This window comes from Balaenoptera acutorostrata, chromosome 18 (genome assembly GCF_949987535.1).
Source record: "Balaenoptera acutorostrata chromosome 18, mBalAcu1.1, whole genome shotgun sequence".
Lineage (NCBI taxonomy): Eukaryota > Metazoa > Chordata > Mammalia > Artiodactyla > Balaenopteridae > Balaenoptera > Balaenoptera acutorostrata.
Genome location: NC_080081.1, coordinates 26,401,552 through 26,423,472, shown reverse-complemented (window position 1 = coordinate 26,423,472; position 21,921 = coordinate 26,401,552).

Here is a 21,921-nt window from a genome sequence, read left to right as displayed (position 1 = left end):
AATTCTGAGCATGAGTTTGAATACTTTTAGAGATAAATTTTGTATATCTACAAACTATTAAACTAAATAGAAGAAAAGTTTCTTTTTTAAGCTTCTTTTTTAAAAACGGAACATTAAAAAAATCTATTTTAAATTTTCCTTTAGTGAAGCTGTATTCTTTTTCCCTGAAAACCTTTTATTAAGTCAATGGATGATTCTTAGCTGTATGAAATAAAGAAAAAATGATTTTTCCACATATGCATAAGATTGTAACCATATGCACCCAATAGTTTCTACTATGGGTTATATTACATCAAAATAAATGACAAAATCTCTGCCTGGAAAGCCAATATTACTGGGGAATAAGTGATGTAATAAAAATAACCAGAGTATTGTCTGTTAACTTTGAATGGAATGCACTTTCACTGCAGTTTTCAGAATAAGATTGCTATATATATATAAATATATATATATATGTATACATATATATAAAGCAAAATAAGGGAACATTGAAATATATTAAATAAATTCAATAATTAAAAATATGTTATTTGCATTTTATAAACTCTTTTTTTTTTTTTTTTTTTTAGTATAGGCATTATTTAAGAGAAATGAAGTGGGAAGTATGATTAATTAATTAGCATTGAGTACTAAGATTTGTGACCGAGAGTAAACTTCTAGTCTCTCCTCCTGAGTCATTCATTAAAGTGAAGTAGTTTTACGTACTGAGATTTGCCTTAAGATTAATTTTGGTAAAAGAGTTGCTCTAATACAATGTTTGAAAACAACCGGATAGTGTTAGAAGAGAACATCCTTTCCTCAACTCTGGCTTTCTTGAGGAAAGATCTTCCCTAAACACGCTGTGGGCTCTGTCACACCCCCACTTCTACACTGGAGTCGGATAGTTGATGGAACTACTTGGTTAATGGTTACCAAAACTGGTCTACAATTCTCAATAAGGTGGGTTAAGCTTTCAGAAGTCCATTGAATGGGATTTGATAACTTTACTGCTTCTTTCTTAATTTAGACTGATGACCCAAAGAAGTGTGTTAAATATGAAGAGTTAAAATTTCCAGTGGTGGGCTGCCCCAAGTCGGAGGGGTAGTCTCCTTTGTTTACCTTGTTTTGTTCTCATGACAAGTTATATACCCTGGTTTTATCTGTAATAAAATTGGATATTTTTGTTTTATTTCTTAAACTGACTATAAACTGGTCTGAGAATTAGAGTGATGCCTGCCTCCAAGACTCCAATTGATTAAATCACCTTCAAAGGTTTTCTCCTCTATACAGAGAGAATAAAATTTGCTACCAACTAGTGATTGATTACTAGGTGCCATGTTCTATTTTATATGATTTTCACATACCATGTCTTTTAAATCCTATATAATCTAATATTGTTGCTACTCTTATGCTCATTTTACTGATGAGGAAACTTAGACACAAAGTTGTTAGTTACTTTCCGAAGTACTAACTAATGAGTGGCCATGACTCAAATTCAGTTCTGGCCAATTTTAAAGATTATTCTTTTAAAAAAAATCATTCATATGACATTTAACATGGAAAATATAACAGGACAAAATTAAATTAACATGTGCATTTTGTAATGTATTAAGTGAGAAAATGCAAAATTAAAAAAAAAAAAGAAAATAAACACAGGTGCCTGCAGTTTAACTGTCTTTTATCTGATTTCCCCTTTCAATCTTCCATCTCTGATCACTCCAGTGTTAATAGGTTTATTTCTTCAGAACTTTCCTCTTGCTCTTATAAAACTTATATACACATGTAGATAATTTGGGGTTTTATATATTCATAATCATAATCTAAAAATTACTTTAAAACTCTGTTTTTCACTAACTATATATGGTATATCAAATTCTATTTTTAAATTAATTCATGCACATTTATTACTTTACATGATTTAGGTCATACGTGGTTGCCTATTTTTAAAGTTTTATTTTTTCTTTAATTTACTCCCTCTTCCCCCTCTTCTTTCTGTACCAATGCATACAGCAATACCACTCACTACAAACATACACATAACAAAGTAAAGACCGACTGTACCTAAGCAGTCTTCTACATGTTTATGTATTCATATAAAGTATGTAGATTTATAACTTGAGTTTAGATAAATCAGGTTACAAGATCTCAACTTTACAAGGAGTTTCATTTACTACTCCTATTTGTCTTGAAAAGTTTTCTTATTATTTAAAAGGATTCTTAAGGATTTCTTTGCTTCAGGAACAGATGGGCACCCTCACATGAGAGCCACCACACAAAGTTTTATGGCTAATGCATTTTGTGGCAAGTTTTCCATTTGAAGTCTAACAGTTTATAAATTTAGAGCAATAAAAATATTGTGCAACATGCATCCCATGATGTCATTTCTTTTGTTGATAATGGTATCATTTACATTCTTTCCATGGGTTTCTTTAGCCTTTGCTATTTTTTTTTTATTAAATGTCAAATTACTTAAACTATTTATAGACACAGACATATTTTGCTTATCAGTATGGCTGAGAAATGCATAATAGTTACAAAAGAATTTAAGGAGAAGAGTTAGACAACAAAATAGAATAATTATCTGAAGGATTTATAGGATTATTCAGGTTTTTCTCTTCGATATGAGATTTATAAGTTCTATTTTTCTAGTAATTTGTCCATTTCAAATTTGTTGGCATATAGTTGTGCATAACATTCTCTCATCTTTTACATATCTGTTTCCTGGTATTGGCTTTTGGTGACTTGTTTCACTTCTTTAAAACATTTTTCTAATAAGTCTTGGCAGAGATTTATCAATATTATTATGTTCTAAGAAACAGCTTTTGCTCCCTTGATTATCTTTGTTTTATTTTCTATTTTATTAATTTCTGCTCTTATTACCTTTTTCAATTTTTCATTTTATTTTATTGTTCATTCTATAATTCAGATAGGGGCTAGTGTCAGTGTCAGCCTTTTGTCTAAAATGGTAAATGTATTTTAAAATGCATTTTTTTTATTACACTTTTTACCACTTGTTATGATTGGTGGATTTGTTTTTTGGTTTGGTTGCTCTCTTCTTTGTTTCTTTTTTTTTTTAATTACTTAAAAATTTTTTTTAATAATTATTTTTTATTTTAATTACTTTATTTTATTTTATCTTCTTCTTTCTTTCTTTCTTTTCTCCCTTTTATTCTGAGCCGTGTGGATGACAGGCTCATGGTGCTCCAGCCAGGCGTCAGGGCTGTGCCTCTGAGGTGGGAGAGCCAAGTTTAGAACAATGGTCCACAAGAGACCTCCCAGCTCCATGTAATATCAAACGGCGAAAATCTCCCAGAGATCTCCATTGCAACGCCAAGACCCAGCTCCACTCAACGACCAGCAAGCTACACTGCTGGACACCCTACGCCAAACAACTGGCAAGACAGGAACACAACCCCATTCATTAGCAGAGAGGCTGCCTAAAATCATAATAAGGCCACAGACACCCCAAAACACACCACCAGACATGGACCTGCCCACCAGAAAGACAAGATCCAGCCTCATCCACTGGAACACAGGCACTAGTCCGCTCCACCAGGAAGCCTACACAACCTACTGAACCAACCTTAGCCACTGGGGACAGACACCAAAAACAACAGGAACTATGAACCTGCAGCCTGCGAAAAGGAGACCCCAAACACAGTATGTTAAGCAAAATGAGAAGACAGAGAAACACACAGCAGATGAAGGAGCAAGGCAAAAACCCACCAGACCTAACAAATGAAGGGGAACTAGGCAGTCTACCTGAAAAAGAATTCGGAATAATGATAGTAAAGATGATCCAAAATCTTGGAAATAGAATAGAGGAAATACAAGAAACGTTTAACAGGACGTAGAAGAACTAAAGAGCAAACAAACAGTGATAAACAACACAATAAATGAAATTAAAAATTCTCTAGAAAGGATCAATAGCAGAATAACTGAGGCAGAAAAAAAGGATAAGTGACCTGTAAGATAAAATAGTGGAACTAACTACTGCAGAGCAGAATAAAGAAAAAAGAATGAAAAGAATTGAGGATAGTCTCAGAGACCTCTGGGACAACATTAAATGCACCAACACTCGAATTATAGGGATCCCAGAAGAAGAAGAGAAACAGAAAGGGACTGAGAAAATATTTGAAGAGATTATAGATGAAAACTTCCCTAATATGGGAAAGGAAATAGTTAATCAAGTCCTGGAAGCACAGAGAGTCCCATACAGGATAAATCTAAGGAGAAACACACCAAGACACACATTAATCAAACTATCAAAAATTAAATACAAAGAAAAAATACTAAAAGCAGCAAGGGAAAAACAACAAATAACACACAAGGGAATCCCCATAAGGTTAACAGCTGATCTTTCAGCAGAAACTCTGCAAGCCAGAGGGAGTGGCAGGACATATTTAAAGTGATGAAAGGGAAAAACTTACAACCAAGATTACTCTACCCAGCAAGGATGTCATTCAGATTTGACAGAGAAATTAAAATCTTTACAGACAAGCAAAAGCTAAGAGAGTTCAGCACCACCAAACCAGCTTTACAACAAATGCTAAAGGAACTTCTCTAGGCAGGAAACACAAGAGAAGGAAACGACCTGTAATATCAAACCCAAAACAATTAAGAAAATGGTCATAGGAACATACATATCGATAATTACCTTAAATGTGAATGGATTAAATGCTCCAACCAAAAGACATAGACTGGCTGAATGGATACAAAAACAAGACCCATATATATGCTGTCTACAAGAGAACCACTTCAGACCTGTGGACACATACAGACTGAAAGTGAGGGGATGGAAAAAGATATTCCATGCAAATGGAAATCAAAAGAAAGCTGGAGTAGCAATTTTCATATCAGACAAAATAAGACTTTAAAACAAAGACTATTACAAGAGACAAAAAAGGACACTACATAATGATCAAGGGGTCAATCCAAGAAGAAGATATAACAATTGTAAATAATTATGCACCCAACATAGGAGCACCTCAGTACATACGGCAAATACTAACAGCCACAAAAAGGGAAATCGACAGTAACACAATCATAGTAGGGGACTTTAACACCCCATTTTATCAATGGACAGATCATCCAAAGTGAAAATAAAAAGGAAACACAAGCTTTAAATGATACATTAAACAAGATGGACTTAACTGATATTTATAGGACATTCCATCCAAAAACAACAGAATAACATTCTTCTCAAGTGCTCATGGAACATTCTCCAGGATAGATCCTATCTTGGGTCACAAATCAAGCCTTGGTAAATTTAAGAAAATTGAAATCGTATCCAGTATCTTTTCCGACAACAACGCTATAAGACTAGATACCAAATACAGGAAAAAATCTGTAAAAAATACAAACACACGGAGGCTAAACAATACACTACTTAATAACCAAGAGATCACTGAAGAAATCAAACAGGAAATCAAAAAATACCTAGAAACAAATGACAATGAAAACACGATGATCCAAAACCTATGGGATGCAGCAAAAGCAGTTCTAAGAGGGAAGTTTATAGCAATACAATCCTACCTTAAGAAACAAGAAACATCTCAAAAAAACAACCTAACCTTACAGCTAAAGCAATTAGAGAAAGAAGAACAAAAAAACCCCAAAGTTAGCAGAAGGAAAGAAATCATAAAGATCAGCTCAGAAATACATGAAGAAGAAATGAAGGAAACGATAGCAAAGATCAATAAAACTAAAAGCTGGTTCTTTGAGAAGATAAACAAAATTGATAAACCATTAGCCAGATTCATCAAGAAAAAAAGTGAGAAGACTCAAATCAATAGAATTTGAAATGAAAAAGGAGAAGTAACAACTGACACTGCAGAAATACAGAGGATCATGAGAGAGAACTACAAGCAACTCTATGCCAATAAAATAGACAACCTGGAAGAAAAGGACAAATTCTTAGAAATGCACAATCTTCCAAGACTGAACCAGGAAGAAATAGAAAATATGAAAATACCAATCACCAGCACTGAAATTGAAACTGTGATTAAAAATCTTCCAACAAACAAAAGCCCAGGACCAGATGGCTTCACAGGTGAATTCTATCAAACATTTAGAGAAGAGCTAACACCTATCCTTCTCAAACTCTTCCAAAATATAGCAGAGGGAAGAGCACTCCCAAACTCATTCTACGAGGCCACCATCACCCTGATACCAAAAACAGACAAAGATGTCACAAAGAAAGAAAACTACAGGCCAATATCACTGATGAACATAGATGCAAAAATCCTCAACAAAATACTAGCAAACAGAATCCAACAGCATATTAAAAATATCATACACCATGATCAAGTGGGGTTTATCCCAGGAATGCAAGGATTCTTCAATATATGCACATCAATCAATGTGACACACCATATTAAAAAATTTAAGGAGAAAAACCATATGATCATCTCAATAGATGAAGAGAAAGCTTTTGACAAAATTCAATCCCCATTTATGATAAAAAACCCTCCAGAAAGTAGGTATGGAGGGAACTTTCCTCAACCTAATAAAGGCCATATATGACAAACCCACAGCCAACATCGTCCTCAATGGTGAAAAACTGAAGCCACTTCCACTAAGATCAGGAACAAGACAAGGTTGCCCACTCTCACCCCTATTATTCAACATAGTTTTGGAAGTTTTAGCCAGAGCAATCAGAGAACAAAAAGAAATAAAATGAATCCAAATCAGAAAGAAGAAGTAAAACTGTCACTGTTTGCAGATGACATGATACTATACATAGAGAATCCTAAAGATGCTACCAGAAAACTACTAGAGCTAATCAATGAATTTGGTAAAGTAGCAGGATACAAAATTAATGCACAGAAAGCTCTTGCATTCCTATACACTAATGATGAAAAATCTGAAAGTGAAATTAAGAAAACACTCCCGTTTACCATTGCAACAAAAAGAATAAAATATCTAGGAATAAACCTACCTAAGCAGACAAAAGCCCTGTATGCAAAAATTATAAGACACTGATGAAAGAAATTAAAAATTATACAAACACATGGAGAGATATACCATGTTCTTGGATTGGAAGAATCAACATTGTGAAAATGACTATACTACCTAAAGCAATCTACAGATTCAATGCAATCCCTATCAAACTACCACTGGCATTTTTCACAGAACTAGAACAAAAAATTTCACAATTTGTATGGAAACACAAAAGACCCCGAATAGCCAAAGCAATCTTGAGAAAGAAAAACAGAGCTGGAGGAATCAGGCTCCTGGACTTCAGACTATACTACAAAGCTACAGTAATCAAGACAGTATGGTACTGGCACAAAAACAGAAATATAGATCAATGGAACAGGATAGAAAGCCCAGAGATAAACCCATGCACATATGGTCACCTTATCATTGATAAAGGAGGCAAGAATATACAGTGGAGAAAAGACAGTCTCTTCAATACGTAGTGCTGGGAAAACTGGACAGCTAGATGTAAAAGAATGAAATTAGAACACTCCCTAACACCATACACAAAAATAAACTCAAAATGGATTAAAGACCTAAATGTAAGGCCAGACACTTTCAAACTCTAAGAGGAAAACATAGTCAGAACACTCTATGACATAAATCACAGCCAGATCCTTTTTGATCTTACTGCCTAGAGGAATGGAAATAAAAACAAAAATAAACAAATGGGACCTAATGAAAATTAAAAGCTTTTGCACAGCAAAGGAAACCATAAACAAGACGAAAAGACAACCCTCAGAATGGGAGAAAATATTTGCAAATCAAGCAACTGACAAAGGATTAATCTCCAAAATTTACAAGCAGCTCATACAGCTCAATATCAAAAAAACAAACAACCCAATCCAAAAATGGGCAGAAGACCTAAATAGACATTTCTCCAGAGAAGATATACAGATTGCCATCAAACACATGAAAGAATGCTCAACATCATTAATCATTAGAGAAATGTAAATCAAACTACAATGAGATATCATCTCACACCGGTCAGAATGGCCGTCTTCAAAAAATCTACAAAAAATAAATGCTGGAGAAGGTGTGGAGAAAAGGGAACCCTCTTGCACTGTTGGTGGGAATGTAAATTGATATAGCCACTATGGAGAACAGTATGGAGGTTCCTTAAAAAACTAAAATAGAACTACCATACGACCCAGCAATCCCACTACTGGGCATATACCTTGAGAAAACCATAATTCAAAAAGAGTCATGTACCAAAATGTTCATTGCAACTCTATTTACAATAGCCAGGACATGGAAGCAACCTAAGTGTCCATCAACAGACGAATGGATAAAGAAGATGTGGCATATATATACAATGGAATATTACTCAGCCATAAAAAGAAACGAAATTGCGTTATTTGTAGTGAGGTGGATGGACCTAGAGTCTGTCATACAGAGTGAAGGAAGCCAGAAAGAGAAAAACAAATACCATATGCTAACACATATATATGGAATCTTAAAGGAAAAAAAAAAAAGGTCATGAAAAACCTAGGGGAAAGACGGGAATAAAGACACAGACCTACTAGAGAATGGACTTGAGGATATGGGGAGGGGGAAGTGTAAGCTGGGACAAAGTGAGAGAGTGGCATGGACATATATACACTACCAAACGTAAAATAGATAGCTAGTGGGAAGCAGCTGCATAGCACAGGGAGATCAGCTCAGTGTTTTGTGACCACCTAGAGGGGTGGGATAGGGAGTGTGGGAGGGAGGGAGATGCAAGAGGGAAGAGATATGGGGACATAGGTATATGTGTAACTGATTCACTTTGTTATAAAGCAGAAACTAACACACCATTGTAAAGCAATTATACTCCAATAAAGATGTTTTAAAAATAAATAAATAAATAAATATGCAGGTGTTCCTCTAAGTACTGCCTCGATATACTGAACAACTTTTGGTATGGTTTATTTTATCATCACTTATTTCAAAGCTTTATCATTTTCTACTATGATACCTTTTAAAATATGTAGGCTATTTAGAAAACTACTTTTACATTAATAAGTATGACATTTTCTAACATGTTTTTGCTTTACTGCTTCAAATATAATGAATTATGGTCAGAGAAAATTCAGTATTATTTCAATCTTTCGGCATTTTTTTAAGACTCACTTTACTGTCTACCATTGGTCATTATTTTTGGTCAATATTGCAAATATTTCTTACATGTATATCTGAAAATATTGCATACTGTATTTTTTATGGTTAGCATTCTATATATTCCAGGGGATATATTTAAAAATATGTTGTTCACAACTTATATATCTTCATCTATGTTTGTGTATTCTACCGATTATTTAGTAAAAATTTTCACTATTATTGTATATTTGTCTAACTCTTCTTTCAGTTTTATTAAATTTTGGCTTCTATATTTTAAATTCATATTAGGTGCAAATACATTTATAATTATTACATACGCTTGGGAAATAGGAATAAATGTCATTATCATGTGGCCCCTTTTAAGTAAAGATTGTGCCTTAAAGCCAATTTTGTTGAATTTTAATAAAGCCCTACCAGCTTTCTTTTTGCTACTCTTTGCTATAATTTTCTATTCTTTTATATTCAAAATTTCCACACTCATATTTTCTTATAGATTGTGTCTGTGTAAACAATATAAAGCTGTTGCTGTTTCTACTGCTGCTGCTGTTGGTTTCGAACAGTACTTGACTGAATAAATGACTAAAATGAGTCAATTACATGGAGCTGGATGAAGTCTGTACTAGTTTAATGTTTACTGAAGCAATGGGTTCTTTGTATGTATTGAAGCTGCATGTTGCTTCCTCTGTAGCTGCTCTGGGGTTTCCCAAACCTCAGATCTTGGAGAACCTATCTAAATTTGGTGAACCTTGGGGATAAATGGATAGCTAAATGTGAGTAAATGGTTTGGGGATATTCTGATCAGTGTTCTCTGGGTCTGTATTTTGTTAGATGCTTGCCTGAGAAAGTGGAGTTAAAGTCTGCTAATGACTAATCCCAGCTAATCTTGGAGTAGATTAGAAAAATTGAAGAAGGTAAAGAAGATGGAAGAGAAGAAGGAGGAGGAAGAGAAGAAAAGAGTGAGAGGAATCAGAAGGATCTCCATTAAGACATCATTCTCAGGAGATCACTTCTGAGACGAATCCAGCAAGAATAAGTAGTCTGTTGAATAAATTGTATGCATAGGCAGATCATAAAGTGGTCAAGTAAATGGTCACATTTATTCTTAAGGTCCAGAACACATTGCTCTGTGAGCTTCAGAGTTTTCTCATATTTTGTATACCACAGGATTCATTTACTAACTACATGCATATTAAATACAATTGGTAAGAAATTCAGACATGGAAAGTTTGGAAAAATAATAATATGAACAGATCAACTAGAGCATTTGACCATTTAACTGACTTTACTTTTTCTTATTTTCATATTTTAAATATTTTTTTCACATTTGCTCATTTAACTATTCTTAAATCATGGAACAGGATATTAAAATATTTGTAGAAAACACCATCTTTAAGGAAGGTAGTTAAGCTTTACTATGGGCCAGCTTTGATGTCCTTGTCTACCTTCTGGAGGAGACCACCTTGAAAGACATTTAGTTTTAGAAAGAATATATACCTTGAGATCAACCATTAACCTGAGTGTTCTTGTAAATTTTTCTTTGGTGTTTGCAAAGAATTTTAACCAAATTATTGATATATTTCATTATAATAAATTTTACGTTAGAGATTGAATTAAGAATCCAAGTGTCCCGAGATAACTGTTAAAAGGCAGATTAAAGAATTCTACCTCTGATAAATGCACTACTTATGTGAACATGATAATTATATGAGATGTTGAATGTGAAAGGAACTGGGGTTTTGTTCTCATCATAAATGGTTATTTCCATTCTAAATCATAAATGGCATTCTTAATGTGGTATTTTGAAGATGGCAATGTATACTTAGAGAATATTTCTCATGTGATTATCAATGCTCCTTACAAATGCTGAATAGAGATGAAATGCACAATAATATGCATTAGTAACATGGCCTTTATTGTTTAGGGAATCTGATTATCTGACTGACCCAGATTGAGCCACAATATCTTTTTGTAAGAAACAAAGAGACATATTCACACAATTTTTTAAAGCTTAATACAAATTTTAACAAGAGATCACAGTTAGTCATTAAAAATAAAATGAGCATATTATGTGTATGCAAACGTAATATAGCTAACAAAGAGATTGGAAAATGCAGACCAGATAAAAAAGAAGTCACAGCACTCAAGACACTAAAGAAATTGAGCCAAAGGAATCAGGAAATCAGTGTGAAAAAACGATTCCTCAGAACATTGACAGAAAACGTACCTAGAGCATTGGGTATTCCATAACACTTGCCATAAGGACTTGAGCCAACATGATCTAAATCTCAAAGCACAAGATAACCTCACCTGATAGCTGGGCTAAATTTTGACTAATTAATTTATTTAAATTGGGATTATCTTGGTTATTTGCCTAAAATTCTCCCAGGAGATCAGATTGCAAAATGCTTAGTTGTTAAATTTGATGATTTATAGGATGAACAGGTTTAAAAATGGGAGGCATATTATATGAAATGAGAACATCTGTCTCATGAGCTTTCAACAGGTCAATGACCCTTTCAGAACATTTTTATATGTTCCTTCTGTTCTCATTCATAAATGCCAAAAAGCATATCTCACCTAATCTGATTTCGGAGCAGGACTGAAAAAAAGACTATGTTCCACACTTTATTTAAAAGCTGCAACAATAAAGATGTAAAAAGTTGAAACCCTGTTCTTGGTTGTTTGAAAAAAAGAAGTATTGATAGAGAAAAATTATGAATGAAATAAAATACTTTTTTTCTCAGAAATACATGTATTTTAGATTTTAAAATACTGAAGTATAATAGAAATGTAGAAAAGTACACAAACCTTATGTGTGCAGCTTGATGAATTTTCAGACTGAACACACCAAATGAACTGGTTAGTTTTCACACAAACACACAAATCTGCTGTGATTATTTCGGTTGCATTAATTCCATGGAACAGTGTGGAAGTAACTGGCATTTTTATATCAAGTCCTTTAATTCATGAACATTGTACATCTTTTTATTTAATTCTTCTTTAACTTTTCTAGAAAAGTTGATTTTATTTTTCCATGGAGGGATAGGGCATATTGTCCATTAGATCCTAATTAGATACTTTATTGTCTAAGTATGATTTTAAAATGATATTTTTCAAAATCTGATTTTCTGATTTTTGGCCAGTATAGAGAAATACAGTTGTCTTATCATATTGATTCACCCTGTCAGTTTCACTTAATAATTTTAATAGGTTATCTGTAGGTTTATTTGGATTTTCTATGTACAATTAGCTGTGAATAATGACAATATTTTTTTTTTCTTCTTCCTTTATCGCACTGGCTAATTATCTCATATAGCGTCTCTGCCAATCTCAGGGTAGAAAAGATTGTAATATTTCACCATTAAGTAAGATGCTGGCCGTAGGCTTTTGTTTCTACCCTTTATTAGAATAATGATGCTCCCTTTCATTCCATTGTTATCCTAACCAGAATCTTTTTAAGGGTAAGTAGGGGTTTTCTAATTTTGTGAGAGGAAAGCATTTAAAAAATGGAACAGTTTATATAAAATCATAAAAAATAAAATAATTTGAGAAATTACAAATAGTTTGCTGTAACTAGCCTGTTGCATGCAATTTGGGGAAGTGTGAAAAGAGGAGGCTGAGCCTTGAGGCAGGAACAAGATCATAAAGAACCTTACAGTTCATGCTGGGTGTTCTAAAGGCAGTGGGGACATTGAGGAGTTGAGCTAATTGAGTCACATTTTGTCTACTTTTTTTTTCTGAGAATAGGCATGGCTTTGAGTGATAGAAACAAGTAATTAGGATTCCTTTGTAAGTACAGTATAATTTGTTTATACTGCATCCACTTGGAGTCCACAATCTTGGTGTTAATAGTTCCACTAACTTTCCAAACCTTGAGACTATAGAAACTCTAAAAAGTAAAGATTCCATAACATACTAACTTTATTAAGGGCCTGGAATTTCTTTCCATATCTTTCATTTTAATATCCTCAGTTCCTAGCTCAGTGCTTGGAACAATATTGGTGTTAAACATTTATAAATACATAATAAATGAATGTGAAAGGAAAATGTAAAAGCAGAGCCCTTTTTTCCCCCCTCTTCCTAAACCCAATATATATGTTTCCAGGCAAATAGTCAGTCAGCCACCCAGCGCTGCTTCCTAAGCCTTTCCTTCGTGGAATTTGACATTGTTATATTATTTCTCTAAAGGTCTCTCATGTTTTTTATACCTCTGGCTTTTAATTTGCCAGGGTCATCATTCAAGGTTCATATCCCATTTTCACCTGTAACTATAATACAAAAGCCAATTTTTAAATACTTTTTGCATCTTAATATACACTAACATATACGAAATCAAATTTATATTATGATTGGTCCAGCCTCATCCAGAGGAAGGTATTCTAGAACCTTTTATAATTTCAGACAGAGTGCAAGTTTTGTTACACAAACCACACTTCTTAATGGTTTCCAGAACTTTTTATTCTATGATTCCTGTTGATTTTAATTATAGTACAAAACATTTTGGGTGTTGGAAAGAGGACGTCTTACTCAATATCTTTTCTTAATTGCTCCAAGTCATTTGATCTATCCTAACCACCACAGCTCTGAGATATTTATTCAATTATTAGATGAATTCAATTACAGTATTTAATGCAATTCCAGAAATCTCCAATTCTAGTGAAACGATACAACTATTGCAGTACTCTAAATTTCAGCATATGTATTGGCTTGCCTTATTCATTAGCTATACAATAACACAAATATAAATCACAGCATTTTAAATCTTGGAGAGATGTGTTCATTGTACTGAGGAGAAAAGTGAGGTACAGAGGGTTAGGTGCTTTGCTCATGGATACAGCAGCTCATTCTTGGAGTCAACCTCAGTTTTGTCCAAGGTTCTTTTTGCTTCAGCTTGGAATATATTCCAAGGCCAGGGATATATTCACCGTTGATGGGAAATGGGTAGCAAATTAAAACTCTATTATTTAATAACCTAAACATATAAAACATATTTCAGCAGAAGCTAAATATATTAACTAGTCCTATGAATTATAAAACTATAAAGAGCATTAGAGAGGAACACTGGGATTTTAAAAAGGATTTCAAATTATTTTGTGCCTAAAAAAATTTCTTTTCAGATTTTCTAATTCATCCATCCACCTTAATGTCTTTTTAACCCTGTATAGTCATTCATCAACACATATGTTTGGAGTTACAATTATGGATAAGTTACAGACTTATCTGTAATTTTTTGTTCCTTGAGTAGTTTTAAGCTAATGGGGTAAACGAGATATGCACACAAATAACAATAACACAAGTTGAGGCATTTTAAATGCTTGGAAGAGGCACACATAAAGTGAAAATAACATTCAAAGAAGATCGTGAATAAACACAATCAAGAATGACTTCATGGAGGAGAAAGCTTTTGAATTCAGTCCTTGAAGTAAGGATCAAACTCAAGCATACATCAAGAGGGTAATAACATTGTAAGCACAGAGAACCTAGCAAATAAAGTCATGTCGACAAAAATGCAAATAGTATGGGTAGATTGCTGGGTCTCACACCCAGAGTTTTTGTTTCAATATGTCTGGGCTGGACCCTGAGGATCTGCATATCTCACAAGTATTCATTTCATTATGATCCTGCTGGCCCAAGGACTACATTTAGAGAACCACTGCTCCATTCTAAAGTAGTCTCTCCCTTTGTGCAGGTTTAAAGGCTGCCTGCAATCTTGGGATTACTGTAATCCATGTAATCTGGATCGTATACCCAGCCTGAACTAATCATTGCAGCCTGGAGGTTCTAGTTGGACAGCCTGGGTCTTATGCCCAGCTTTGTATCTGGGAGCAAGGTCACATGGAGTGAAAGAAGTAAGAATCCACAAAAGATATTTTAGATACTGTTACCGAAGGGAAGGGGTCTAGGCAAACACAAATATTCACCAGTGTGCCCTAGTACACAGCTCTTCTAATTCATTGAGTTATTAATAAAAGCATACACAGACTTATATCTCCCGTTAATAATAACTTTAAATGCTTAGACAGCGTCATTGAAATGTGGCATTTGGACTTTAAAATGTAATAATATCAAACATAATTTGTAAGAGTATATACATTTCAGAACATCTCTATCTGTAATGCACAATTGTTGAGAAGAAACTGCTAGTTATTTTCAAATTACTTCCTGAAAATGAAGTTAGTTTAGCATCAACACGTTGCACAACTCAAGGTGGGTAGCACTCACTTTGTTTGCTACATGAGTTGTGCAACATGGTTGATTCTTAATTACATTCAAAATTTTCCAAAAAATATAGCTCATTAGATAGATACCATTTTCTTGGATTTGATATTCTATTGGTCACTGTTACAACAGCTTTCTTAAAGAAAACATTTTTTATGAATCTAGAAGATATTTCTTCCTTGGCAGGTATGGTTTCTGCTAGTCTGGATGGAGATTGCTCTAAGAAGACTCAATGTGGATCTGGATTCTTTCACACGCATCCTTTTCAGAAACATGTTGACTAGAGTGCCAGAACGCCTGCACTGTCCATGACTCCACAGTCTCCCCGTGGGACTGGGATAAAGTTACCTACTTTGTAGCATTAACTAAAGTAGTCACAGGGTGGCAATTTTTTTTATTTCTTTGGACACACAGTTAGCTGTAATATTCCAGCAACAGATAGAAAGCCTTCTAGCAAATTTGCTACCAGCAAGAGTTGCTTATGGAGGAAAAAATATTAGAGCCCACTTGAAGTTTAAGCTTCTGAAAACTTAGTGTCCAAACACAGAGAAAGTGATTTCCAAATAAGCTGACCATGTGAGGGATATTTTCATGCATTTTAATTTTATGGGAAATGGATAATTTGAGAACAAACAGAGAAAGCAGGAGAATAATTCTTCAAGCAGACATACTATCCTGTAAACTTGTCCTTGTGAAAAACTGCCCCTGAGCATATTTAAGGGCTTATTGTTCCATTTTTTGTGTATATGAGGTATGATCATACATCTGGGGAATGAGTTATGAAATGGAAAATGTTCCCTGGTCTGAGACTACAGACAGAGCTGTTCTGGTGTTGCTTTGGCGGGGTGACAACATTTAAAAAGTTTTCTTAGTGCAACCAGAGTTGAGAGTCTCAATTTCTCACAAAGGGTAAAATAAAGATTATCACACCTCACTTGTTTGATTTTATAATTTTTACTAAGAAATCACAACAGCAACTTGTGTGTTCAATTACACAATAACTTTGAAGTATCTTTTCTGAATTTATTTTTTATTTGCTTTTAAATGTTATTCAGTATCTAGTTAAACAAACATGTAAAACATGTGAATGTTTGTATCACTGTCCAAAAGACATAGATGAGTAGCAATTAAATAAATACTATAACTTTTTCCTTGGCCCTAGGTTTGCTGATTATGGACAGAAGAAGTTAAGAAGTGTAATTTTCTTATAATACTATGTCTCTATTACTTGGGGAAGATTTATCCAGTTGTTAACATATTTAATCTAATTTCCCCAAGCATGGTGTACAGGTGGGTGGTATGTAGAGAAGCATGAGGGGGTTTGGGCATAAATCGATTAATTTTCTATTGTTACTACTTCATTAAGTTTATTGAAAGAAAAAAATTTGCATTACTAAAACATGAAGTTCTATTTTGTTTTATTTAGACACGCTTTTCAAAAATTTCTTAAATAGGACATCAGCAAGATGGCAGGACAGGAGGTCCCCTGCTCATACTCCCCCACTCCAACAATAATTTGGCAGCCTTCCATGAACAAAAGTGCCTTTGTGGGAGCTTTGAAATCCAGGTAGGGAGCTGTGAAACCACAGTGGAGCCCAAGACAGAGGAGTGTCATTTAAGGCCTGCCCACACCCAGATGACAAGCTTGTGGACTACGGTTCTGGCTACACACCAGGAAATAGCCACATCCCTCATGTGGCTACAACCCCATTTGATTTTGGTCCTGCCACCAGCACTATCCACCAAGTGACCTGGGAGGAGTCACACCTCCCTGTGCCTTAGGTAACAGGCCCAACAACATCAGTGCCAGCTGTGTGCCCTGAAGCATTGCATGGCCTGGCTCCAGCCCTCTCCAACCCCTAGATATACATTGTAGACAGATGTAAATAGTAACATCAGTAACATAAAACATGGTGGGAGAGAAGTAAAAGTGTGGAGTTTTTGTGTGCAATAAAAGCCAAGTTGTTTTCAGCTTAAAATAGACTGCTGTAGGACTTCCTATGTAAGCCTCATGATAATCACAAAGAAAATTTGTGATAGACATATAGAAGACAAAGATAAAGGAATTAAAGCAAAAATTACAAAACCCCATCAAATTACAAATGAAGGTAGCAAGAGAAGAAGAAAAGAACAAAGGAACTACAAAGCAGCCAGAAAACATTTAACAAAATGACAACGGGTAAGTCTTTACCTATCAATAATTACTTTAAATATAAATGGATTACATTATCCAATCAAAGACACAGAGTAATTGAATGAATAAAAAAATAAGATCCAACAATATGTTGCCTAAAGGAGACTCACTTTACCTTTAAGGAAACAGGCTGAAGATGAAGGGGTGAAAAAACATGTTCTATGCAAATAATAAACAAAGGAGAGCAGGGGCGGCTACACTCATATTAGAGGAAATAGATTTTCAGTCAAAATCTGTCACAAAAGACAAAGAAGTTCACTATATAATGATAAAGAGGTCACTTCTTTAAGAGAATATAATAATTGTAAATATATACACATTCAACATTGGAGCACCTAAATATGTAAATAAAGCAAATATTAACTGATCTGAAGGGAGAAATGGACAACAGTGCAACAGTAGTAGGAGACTTCAATATCTTACTTACAATAATGAATAGACCATCCAGACAGAAAAGTAATAAGGAAACACTGGACATTAACTACACTTTAGTCCAATAGACTTAATAAAATATACTGAACATTCTGTCTACAAAAATCCTAAAATTCATATGAAACTTCAGAAGACCTTGAATCGCCAAAGCAATCTTGAACAAGAAGAACAAAGCTGGAGGCATCACACTACCTTAGTTTAAACTATATTACAAATGTATAGTAATCCAAGTAGTATGGTATTGGTATGAAAACAGGTAGACAGACCAACAGAACAGAATAGAGAGCCCAGAAAAAAATTCCATGCATATATGATTAACTGCCTTTGACAAAGGTGCTGAGAATACACAATGAGGAAAGGATATCCACATACAAAAGAATGAAATTAGACCCTTATCTAACACCATACACAAAAATCAACTCAAAATATAATACTAAGGGCTTAAATGTGAGACCTGAAATTGTAAATCTCCTAGAAGAAAATACAGGGAAAATCTTCCTGATTTGGCAATTATTTTTTTTGGGTCCAGCTCCAAAGGCATTAGCAAAAAAGCAAAAATAAACAAGTGGTACTATATCAAATTAAAAAGCTTCTGCACAGAAAAGGAAATAATAAAATGAAAAGACATCCTATGGAATGGGAGAAAATATCTGCAAACTATCTGGTAAGGGGTTAATATCCAAAATATATAAGGACTTCATGCAACTCAAAGCAAAAAATCAAATAATCCAATAATAAAAAAAATCAGCAAAGAACCGGAATAGACATTTTTCCAAAGAGGACATACAAATGGCCAAAAGGTATATGAAAAGGTGCTCAACATCAATAATCATTCCGGAAATGCAAATCAAAAACAAACACAATGAAATATTGTTTGGATACTATCAAAAAAAAAAAAAGAAAAGAAAAGAAATAGCACGTGCCGGTGATGGTGTGGAGTAAATGCAACCTTTGCATACCGTTTTTGGGAATGTAAATTGGTACAGCCACTATGAAAAATAGTGTGGAGTTTCCTCAAAAAAATTAAAAATATAACTATCATGTCATCCAATAATCCCACTTCTGGGCATATATCCAAGGGAAATAAGCATCTCAAAGAGATAGCTGTACTCCAATGTTTATTGCAATATTATTCCCAATAGCCAAGATAAGGAAATAACCTAAATGTCTATCAGCCCATGGATGGATAAAGAAAATGTGGCAGAGATACACAATGGAAGGTTATTTATTCATTAAAAAAAGGAAAATCCTGCCATTGCAACAACATGGATGAACCTGGAGGACATTATGCTAAGTGAAATAAGATGAACATGGAAAGGCAAATACTGATGATCTCACTTGCATATGGAATCTAAAAACAACACACTCAGAAGCAGAGAGTAGAATGGTGGTTGCTAGGGGCTGGGGACTGAGGGAAATAGGGAGATGATGAAAGGGTACAAACTTTCAGTTATAAAATGAATACAATCTAGTGATCTAATATACAGCATAGTGACTACTGTTAATAATACTGTATTTACTGCACTCTGAAATTGGCTAACAGAGTAGATCTGAAGTGTTCTCAACACACACACACACACACACACACACACACACATACACAAACACACACACATAAATGATAACTATGTGAGGCAATGGATGTGCTAATTAGCTTAATTATGGCAATTATTTCACAACGTGTATGTATAAAATCATGACATTGTAATCCTTAAATATTTACAATTTACATTTCCCAATTATACCTCAATAAAGCTAGAATAAATTGCTTAAACAAAACATTATATTTTTCAGTTTGGTAAAAATGGTTCATTTCCTTCCACTCATTGTTTGACTTCTGGAAAATGATTCTTCATGAATATAAATCTTTCCAGAGACACGCTAATTTAAATGGAATAAAATGGCAAAAGCAAATTTAATTTTTTAAAAATAAATTTAATACAAAAAAGATGAAAATAGTTTTATTTTGTAAACCTCACCTTTCAGTACTTCATAGCAGGAATACCAAAATATTGTGATGCTTAGAAAATTTCAAAACTAACTTAGAATCACAAAAATTACACTCTTTGATAGGAAAACTTATGTTTCTATAGCATTTGTCCAAACTTAGGAAACAAAAATTTAATTTCCTAAAAATTGAGAGCTAATTTGCAAAGGAAATATTTCATTATTTACCATTGTTGTAATAATGTTTGTGTGATATGATTAACAGAATTGAGTTATGTTTTATTTTATGTGAGATAATTTTGCATAATAATTTACCCTGCAGTCTTATTGGTGTATTTTACTTTACATAATGTAATACTTAAAGCTGTGATTTGACAGAATCTTTTAAAATATACATACTTAGTTACCCACTATAGAATTGAAATTTTCTTTGGTTATAACACTCCTAATATTTTAGATTCCTAAGTTTGAAATATAGACACTGAATTTCATAAGTTCAAATGTTAAGAAGATGAAATTTTTCTCTCCATAGGTAGATTTTGAGGTTAGGAAATTGTGTAAAGGTTCTTTCTCTGTGGCTGGTTTATTACCAATATTTACTTCCTGTTTATTAGATATAGAAGTAGATATTTTCTTAAAATAATATGCACTTAAATTCAGTACATTTTGAATAATTGAGATGTTCTGATATTTACATAGCGTTAAATTATAAAATCTCCCACTCCGTTCTTTTTTTTTTTTTTTTTCCATTGTGTTTGTTCTCCTTTTCTCAATTGTATTTACAATATCAGTCATATGGGGGTTTTGAAAAATACAGGTGAGAGCAAAATCAGGACCCCTGGATGCTTCTCAATATTTGGTAACAGAAAAACTTGAAGCACTTTAGGTGTACAGAGAAGAAGTCATACATGTTACCCTGCAGGTAACCTGCAGGATAGCCTGGGAATCGGTGTGCCCATCAGAGGAATAGTCAAAACAGGGATATTCAGTCATTGAAGTCAATTTCCATTTGCATTACTTTTGGAGTAAACTGGTTTTGATAGCAATAATGGCACCTAATTTTTTTTTAAATTAAGCAATTCAATATTTTGATATATTCTTTAACATTGATGAATAATTTGGAGTTGTCTTCACTACTAAAATAACAGTAAATCCTAACTTCAAAAAATTTAATGCATTGGGTACTTTTGTGGGTGCTGAGTTTTTGTTTCTTTTTAGCATATTGGAAATCAAGTAGATTTACTCATTCATATCTGTGCTTATCTAGAAGACTTCTATACAACATTGTTCATAGTAAAATATATTTTGCATTTTTGGCTTTTTTTTCTGACAGATATTGAGAAACAGCATGTTGCTTTTTTAAGAGTGTGTGTTCATGCATGAAGGTATGGATATCTTTCTCTAACTTTCCCTTTTAAATTATGCTTCATCTTAACATATCTCTGGATTCCACAATATTATTCCTTTTTGTCCCATTCTGTCAGCTCAAACTTCTACAAACCAACGCCTGTCTTTAGCTTCAAAATATAATCCTGAGGAACAGAAATGGGGACATATAATTGTGGAGACAGTACCCTCCATTAAAGACAGTTGATTCTCATGAGGAATTCAAACTGAGGAGGGTTTTAAATACTGAGCAGTAACTTTTAACATTATTACTAATTAAGAAGATTTATTTTCCTTTGGCAAAATGAAAGCAACAGCATACCCAAGGCACAGATGAATTCAAGCACTTGGATACATATTTGCAGTAAGAATGATGTTATTCCTGAGGAAACTGCATCAGAATATAATGGGTCTGATAATACGTGTGTAAGCTAAATATTCTCCTTTAGAAACAGAAGACACAGATTTATTGAAATGAAATTCACTCCCCCTCATTTTCACTCCCTCTCATTTCCACTCCTCTCTCCTCATATTTAGTCTCAGAAAATTGACAGAAGTTGGGGCCTAACTGAAGCGGTTATGGAGTCGATATCCGTCATAGATTCTTTTTCTCCTCAAGTCAATGGAAAACCAAAGAAGGTCATTTTCTTCCTTCCTTCCTCCCTCCCTCCCTCCCTTCCTTC